General features: G+C 42.6%; 1 long non-coding RNA gene across 1 annotated transcript; it reads left to right on the top strand.

Annotated features, from left to right (window-relative positions):
• The first annotated feature begins 392 nt into the window (after window positions 1–392).
• Window positions 393–1,626, top strand: LOC106098737 (uncharacterized). The gene is made up of 3 exons (XR_001225019.3): window positions 393–838; window positions 922–1,136; window positions 1,491–1,626. It is a non-coding gene; the product is annotated as an uncharacterized LOC106098737 (long non-coding RNA).
• The last annotated feature ends 6,537 nt before the right edge of the window (window positions 1,627–8,163 follow it).

The raw sequence follows: 8,163 nt of genomic DNA, 5'->3' as shown, positions 1-8,163 counted from the left end.
ACCAAAAGGAAAGAACAAAAACCACACAGCAGCTCCAGGCTGTGACCCCAGTGCTTCCTCCGCCTCGCTCTGTGACCCGGCATCTGCATCTCAAATCTGCTCAGTGACTACAGAGCAATGAAATCTGTGCAAAAGAGCCTCTGAGCCTCCTGACATGTGGTCAGTTCTTCTTTTGGTTGCTTTGTGTGTCATGATAGATGTCTTTATCTGACAGTCTTTTCTTTACAAACATACATCTAATTTCCATCAGCATAAACGGTCTCCTAGCCTCTCGTACCAAATCAGGGCACTTTAGAAGACAGGTTTCCAGTCTTCTACAGCTAGCACCATGTTAGCAATACACTTTGATTTCCTTGACACTCGTTTTAGAAAAAGAGAAATATGGTGTGAAATTTACGTCTGTATCGGTAGAGATAAGTTTTTGTCAAACTTTTTTTTGCTTGGGACCAGTGCTAGCAGTACACGTGTTCCTAGAAATGTTCCTGGACCTAATTTACTGGTTCAAATGGGACTAGTCAACTAGTCTAAAAGACAGAAAACACTAAAAATGATCACAGTTATTGACGAGGATGAACGCATTTTGTCAGGGTCCCTGTGTCTACCCGGCTGGCTCAGTGTGGCTACATGTGTTTTTGTTTTGATTTTGCTCCTGTTCTCTCTCTCCTTCCCTCTCTGTCCCTCCGTCTTCTCCACTGCCTGGGCGGAGCTCATCTCGGGCTCCCCGCCCTTGGCCCACGCACCTGTCTGCAATCACACACCTGAAGCTCATTACCTGGCAGTTCTCTGGCTGCTACTTACATGGCTGCTCAGCATCTCTGCTGGACCGCTACCGACTGTCGTTAGTAAAATCCCAGCTAGTTTTGATCTCTTGTCTTCTTTGTGATTTCCTGATGGTAATTCTTACCTATTCTTTGTAAATAGAGTTTCTTGGACTTGCCCCTGTGTTTCTGGACTGCCGTCCGTTCACGTGTTTGGAGTAAACCCTATTGTCTGAAGTGTGGAGCAAGAGCGAGGACTGGAGTGTGTGGAGCGTGGATTGTGGAGCGAGTGTGGAGTGCATTTTCTCTTTCCCCCCCACACCCGTCGAGGACTCCTGGTGCCCCGTCTGTTCCCTCACCTTGTACATAGTTCACCTGGTGTGTTGCATTCATTAAAGACTGTTAACTGCCTTCCCGAGTCTGCGCGTGAGACCGTTCAGTCAGTCTTGACAGAATTGGCTGTAGAGTGTGTGTAAGAGCACACACATAAAAGCATTAATTTCATACTTTGGCAATCAAATTGTGTGTTAAATATTGCTGAAATGTTCAAAACTTTGTACCCGCTGCAGACACACTATATTAGATTAGTTTGCTATGTTAGGCTAACATCAAGAGGGTTAGGCCATCTTTCTTGGAGGCTGAAGTCCACATTCCTCTGCTCAGTGTGATAACATCACTTTGGTTGTGTTGACAGACAAACATTTACTAAATCCATCATCTGCTCACTTTCAGCTTCCTGTCACAGAGAGAGAAGACACTTCTGTCTGGATGATGAGGGATCATCCATGGTCATTGGTACCTCTCCAATCAAGCAGACATTAATCCCTAAATTGATATCATGACTAGATTCATAATAAATTGAATGAAGTCAAGGCTGTTGTTTCTTCACTTTATAGCTTTAGTTCACTTTTGAAGGGTTGACACTATTAATTAATGTAAGTAATTGGCTTTAAACAGTCATTCTTTTGCATTTTGTGCTTTAATGCATGGTATTAACAGCGTAATTGCCTGGCCCATCCAAACTCACCTCACGCCACACCGTTTGGGAGCTAGTTGTTCACAGCAAACTTTATCCCCACCTCAAACAGATGAAGTTGCACTGCTGTATCCTCTGATTATGAAACCACTCAACATGTGTCCTCTCCACACATCTGCTCTGTCGTTTTAATAACTCTACACCTGGAGAGTTGCAGCTCTTGTTAAGTAAATCCAGCCTGACCAAAAGCTAGCACCAGAAGCTGCACTGAGTCGCACATTCGAATGTGGGCGTATGAAAAGTGGCAAGTTGCTGGTGTTCTGTTAGTGGGGTAATACAGGAACACTGTTCCCATGGCAACAGCGTTAACGCACATGCAAAACACACATCTATCGATTTGCCTCTCTCTCTCTCACACGCACAAACACGCACACACACACCCCATTGGATCTAATTAGCCAGAAAGCTGACAAGGAGATGCTAACGCTGTTAATGGCTGGATGCGAGAGGAACAGACGGTTTGGAAATGGCAAAGCTTCATCTTGTTGATCCGCCTCCTGTTTTTCCGCTCATCCTCCCGTTTCTCTCCCGCTTCCCTCTCGTTGATCGTCATTGTAGGCCCTCCACTTTTGTAAACATGGATGTTATGAAAGCCCTTTGAAAAGACTTAAGAGCCCGAATGTGAATTGAGGATGTGCACTGACGTATGCCAGCCCCACTGAGTCGGCTTTCTAAAACACGCACAGGAAGCATCTACAGTACATTAGCAGACCCGTAAGGTCCATTAGAACCTGGAAGGCAGAGGAAAATATCACTGTGTGGAAAGAATAGATATTTTCTGACTGTGCTGTGTACCTGTTGAGCAGCACGAGTACCGAAGACAAAATAACAAAAAGAACAGGGATCTGTACTCCATCTGTTATTTTTGGTACAAGGTGGACTTAATATTGACTCCTTAGGGCTAGCTAAAGCTCCATTCACAAACAAGTGACAAAAACAAGCTAAATTACCAGCGTTGCATAACTAACGTGTTAGCAAGCATACTACTGACAGATCTAACCAACACAAACCAATGTGAAAATGTGAGCTGAGGTAAATTCTTACAACATCTGATGAATTTTAGTCCACTATTCAAACTCTTTCAGGATCTGTTTTAGCCTTCATAAGATCTCAAGAACTTTCTCTATGGATCTGTCATTTGCTGCAAATTTTTACAATAAACTGAAGGAAAAACTGTAAATCACACATCAAAATTATAAACATATTTTCAGATTGAAGAATGAAGACTGTAAAGATGATGTGCAAATTAATGAACTGACTGTTACTTTTCAGTGATCCTTTCAAAATTGTAATAGTCCCTCTGTCCTTGCTGTGCTGACTCACCATTTCTACTTCCATCTCAAGTTCTCTACCTTACTCCTCTGCTATCCTGTTGTATGTGTGTGTGTGTACCAAAGTGTGTTGGTTTTTTCAGTCACAGGTCCTTATATATGGGAGACGTCAGATAAGCCAAATCTGGCCCACTTATTCAGCCATAGGTAGCTCACATATGCCCAAAAGACTCTTATCTGGAGCAAGGTGCATGTTCTGCACCAACCTGTGAGCACCGGTGCTGAAATGAAAAGTCGGAGGTTCCACGAATGTCATGCATATGATAAGCAGCCTTTTCACCACCTGAATTGGTCAACACAAGACGTGGCTAGCAGGGATGTGACAAACGGATGAGGCTTGAACCTTTTTCATAGACCAGAAGAATTCCTCTAACACTGGTAACAGCTGGATACTCAAAATGCTTACAATACAAACTACACTAAAAATTTCAAAGACTAAAGAGAGACAGACGAGCAACGATGTGGCATGTGGCACCTTTGAAATCCAACAGACTGGGTGACCAACATGATGGGTGAACTGCTTTACATACACATTGGGCTTAGCACTAAGTCAACATCAGAAGCCAGAATTGACACCGATTTCTGGGCAGAGCATCCAAAACAAGCAGCTCAAAGAGACTAAAAAGGCTGCACAGTCCTTCAGGGTTCACGACTGTGGCCAACACTTTCCACATTACAAGTAATTCAGTGACTGTAATATCCAACAAAAGTCACTTTCGGTCCTGTCATAAAACACATGGTCATGATTTACCCTTCATTTGCGTTATTATTTTATTAAGTATTTTTCCCATTTTGGTTCGTCTTCACAAAAGGTATATATTCGCTTATGTGAGATCACAGTTCTGGGGCATTTAGTTGAATCGTGACCAATCGTGGACAATTTTTCCTGTTACCCCCTCAGAGCCAAGGGCAGCAGGCTTCTTTGTAGACCCTCCATCTTGCACCAAAATGAGTCAGGGAGGGGGGCTTTTTCTGCATCTGCTCTGTTCTGAATTATGTCGTCCAAACTGCCTCACCTCTGACATTTTCTTTCTTTAATCCCTCCAAAGAAAAGTAGCATCGCTCATTTTCTTGGAACAGTCTTCATACAGTAATAACCATAATTAACATGCCATTGTTGCTTATTTGGGTTTGATTGCCATGGTAACTGATTCACCTAAGCTGGCTGGAGGAGGCAGCTCTGCAGACCCTTAAACTGCCGCACAGTAAGCTATGTGAAGGAGAGGGAGAATAAAAGAGAAAGAATGTATGAAGGAGGGAGACACTGTGAGAGATCGGGAGAGAGGGGAAACATACAGGGGGGAGAGATGGAAGAGAAGAAAGAGAGAGACCGAACAAAGAGGGAATATGAGAGAATAAAACAGGGAACAAGAAGAAGTCCTTCACGCTCGATTCACTGGGATTAAAATAAAGATGTTGGCTGCAGGGTGGCCACAGATCCTCCTGCATGATGCACAGCCAAGAGCCTGGCAGTATATCTTTAGCTTAGATATTAAATTACATAAAGAATTAAATAAAGGATAGAGTATGAATGCAATGTAAAAGATTAAACATGAATATTACTGCAACGAGTAGATAAAGAAAAAGATAAAGAATGATACACAGTTAAAAATTCTGATACATAACCAATACAAAGATACAACCTTCAGACTTCTAATGGAAATAAAAATGCACACATTGATGCACGCTGCTGCTCCTTTTCTGCTTTTTCTTCCCTTTCAGCCACCTTTAAAGCAGCCTCACTATCAGCACAGCAGCCCTGGTGAGGATGCACTGAGCAGTCAGCTCCACAAGTTGCTGGAGGGACTGCGTATAAAAAAAGGCTGATTAATGCCAATTTATTTAACCCCCCCTCCCTAAAACTCACATTTTTATTTGTGGACTTTACTAGAGTAGCTTTGCATTATTCACAGATCAAAATAACCCTTCTTTATGTTATTGTTTTGGTCTGTGGGTTTATGTGTGCTTATTTTGGGTTTGCTGGTTATTAAGAATTTTCAGTTTGCTTTTCTTAGTTGATCTTGAACTGTAGTTTTGGATTACTACTGTGGGGTGAGATTTTGTTACGCTTTTTATGATTTTTAAGCCAGTCTGAATTTTCTTCTTTTTGAGTTTAAGCTTATTCTGGTACAAGTCTCCTTAGTGCATCCTTGTCTTTTGTGTTAGATGTTTCCCTGTTTGGTTTCTTTCTGTTTTATTTTGTTAGTCATCTCTTCCTTCTGCTCTGTCTTTTCTTTTCTTTTATTTCCTGTCTTGTTACCTTGATTACGTTCAGGTGTTTCCACTCTCCCTGATTAGACCTATATACACTGATCAGGCATATCATCATGACCACTGACGGGTGAAGTGAATAACAATGATTAGCTCTTCACTGTGGCACCTGTTATTGAGTGGGATATACTGGAGAGCAAGTGAACATTTTGTCCTCAAAGTTGATGTGTTTGAAGCGAGAAAAACAGGCAAGCGTAAGGATTTGAGCGAGGTTGAAAAGGGACAATCCAAAACTGCAGCTCTTGCGAGGTGTACTCGGTCTGCAGTGGTCATAATCTATCAAAAGTGGTCCAAGGAAGGAACAGTGGTGAACCAGTGACAGGGTCACGGGCAGCCATGACCATGATGGATTGCCAACAGATGAGCTACTGTAACTCAAATTACCAAAAATGTTCATGCTGTTTCTGATGGAAAGATGTCACAATACACAGTGCATCACAGTTTGCTGCATGTGGCTCTGCATAGCTGCAGACCAGTCAGGGAACTCGTGCTGACCCCTTACTACCGCCAAAAGGGCCAACATGGGTACACGAGTATCAGAGCTGGAGCATGGAGCAGTGGAAGAAGGTGGCCTGGCCTGGCCTGGCCTGGCCTGGTCTGATTAATCATATTTTCTTTTAAGTCAGATGGATAGCCGGGTGTGTTTGGGAAATACCTGGCACCAGGATATACTATGGTAAGAAGGCAAGTCAGCAGAAGCAGTATGATGGTTTAGGCAATGGTCTGCTGGAAAACCTTGTCCTGCCATCCATGTGGATGTACTTTGACACCAGTCATCTAAGTAAGCATTGCTGTACACCCTTTAATGGAATCGATAATCCTTGATGGCTGGAGTTTCGTTCAGCAGGATAACGTGCCCTACCACAAAGCAAAAAGTGGTTCAGGAATGAAACAACGAGTTTGAGGTCTTGACCAAATTCCTAAGATTTCAGTCCAATCGAACATTTGTGGTGATGTAGTGGACAAACAGGTCCAATTTATGGAGACCCCAGCTCATAACTTACAGTTAAAGAACCACCTGAACCAGAGTTAAAGGATGTGTTTCTAAGATCTTGGTGCCAGATACCACAGCACACCTTCAGGGGTGTAATGACCTCTGGCTGCCTGTGGGTGGGGCCTATTTGCCTGAGATGACTGTTTCAGAAATCAGCGACAACATATAGATAGCCGTGTTTAATATGAACCACTACCACAGAAAAAGGATATATATGATAGAAATCTATGACTTATTTAACCATAGGCCTCATTTCTCTAGACCTATATTCCTCACTTTCTAACTTCTGCTAAATACTAGATGGATCACTGTAACATAGTCCTCCATTTGAAACTGAATCAGTGACATCGATCAACCAAGAGTCTACAGGTATCATTTCTCCACTACTCCATCTCTGTGCTCCATTTAATCAGAGAGCACTAATCCAGCAGCCTGACAGTCTGTTAACCATCCAGATAGATACAAAAAGAATCATAACCGGCTTCATATCTTTGTTTTCATGTGACTGATACTGACTGTCAGGCTGCAATAAACCACCTGAATGTCTTTTTATTCTCCTTGAAGTGAAACATCTTTTGGGTTGCCAGGTTACAGCAGGCTGAAAACCTGCTGCGGTGGGTGGTAAAACTAACGGGGAGGCGAACACAAAGAGAGGTCACGATGGAGAGTTTCTATACCAGACATGAGTTAGGTTCCACAGTTATTAAAAACCAACTCATTATGTTATATTATATAACCCTTTCATCTAGGGTTAATAACAGCTGTTAACTTCCATTTAACATGAAAACATTACTGTCATTTTGTAGTCTAGAACTAAACATGCAAAGCTATATCAGAGTCCCAGAGTAAAAATATGGAGATGTAAATGATTACCAACTAAACTGGAGAGGTTATATCCTCAGCTGGCTTTGGAATACCTCTGTGTTTCAACAGAAAGACGAGCCAGGAGTGGCAACCCGAATACAGGACATCTGTCTGAATGTCACAAAAGTCACAAAACACTGAAAGTCTAAAAAAAGAAAAAAGACAAGGAACTAGAAAGAAACAAAAAGCATTGGAACCATCAGGGTCCTAAACAAGGAAGCATGTTCTACAAACCCAGGACATCTTTCCTTTGCAATTGGACGACCCCCTACAAGCAAGCACTTAGCAAGAATGGAAAGGAAAAACTCCCTTTTAACAGAAAGAAACCTTCTGCGGAACCAACCTCTGGGAGGGACAGTCATCTGCTATGACTGGTTGGAGAGATTAATAGAAATTAAAAAAGAAACAAAAAAGTAACACAGTGTATCAGCCCCCAGACAGACTGGGAGCTGATTCCACAGAAGACGGGTCTGAAAACTAGAGGCTCTCACATACTGTCCTTTTAACCTCAAGTAAGCCAGCAGACTGAGAGCAGAGTGCTCTGCTGGGGGTGATATGCTACTATGAGGTCTTTAAACCGCCAAAATTAAACTGGGAAGACAAAAGACGAGTTCACATAAGGACTACTGGGTTGAACAAACAGCACAAAATTTGGCTGCTGCACTCTGCATGTCCTATGACCCTTTTTCTGCTGTTCATGGTCTTCACGTGCACTCGATGCACCTGCTCTCTCTCTTCCCACAAATGCACTAAAGCAAAAAGAACGTGTTTCAGAGCACAGCGCAGGGCGTGCTGCTTCATATGTGGAAGGCCCTAAAGGCACCAACACAAAGTCAAAACAAAGAGATCCAAAGACAGAGACACTGGGAAAATAATAAACTCAGGGAGATGAAAAATAATCTGAATATA

Source organism: Oreochromis niloticus, linkage group LG16, assembly GCF_001858045.2.
Source record: "Oreochromis niloticus isolate F11D_XX linkage group LG16, O_niloticus_UMD_NMBU, whole genome shotgun sequence".
Classification (NCBI taxonomy): domain Eukaryota; kingdom Metazoa; phylum Chordata; class Actinopteri; order Cichliformes; family Cichlidae; genus Oreochromis; species Oreochromis niloticus.
The sequence above is the reverse complement of the archived record's forward strand: the minus strand, read 5'-3'. Positions and strand labels throughout refer to the sequence as shown.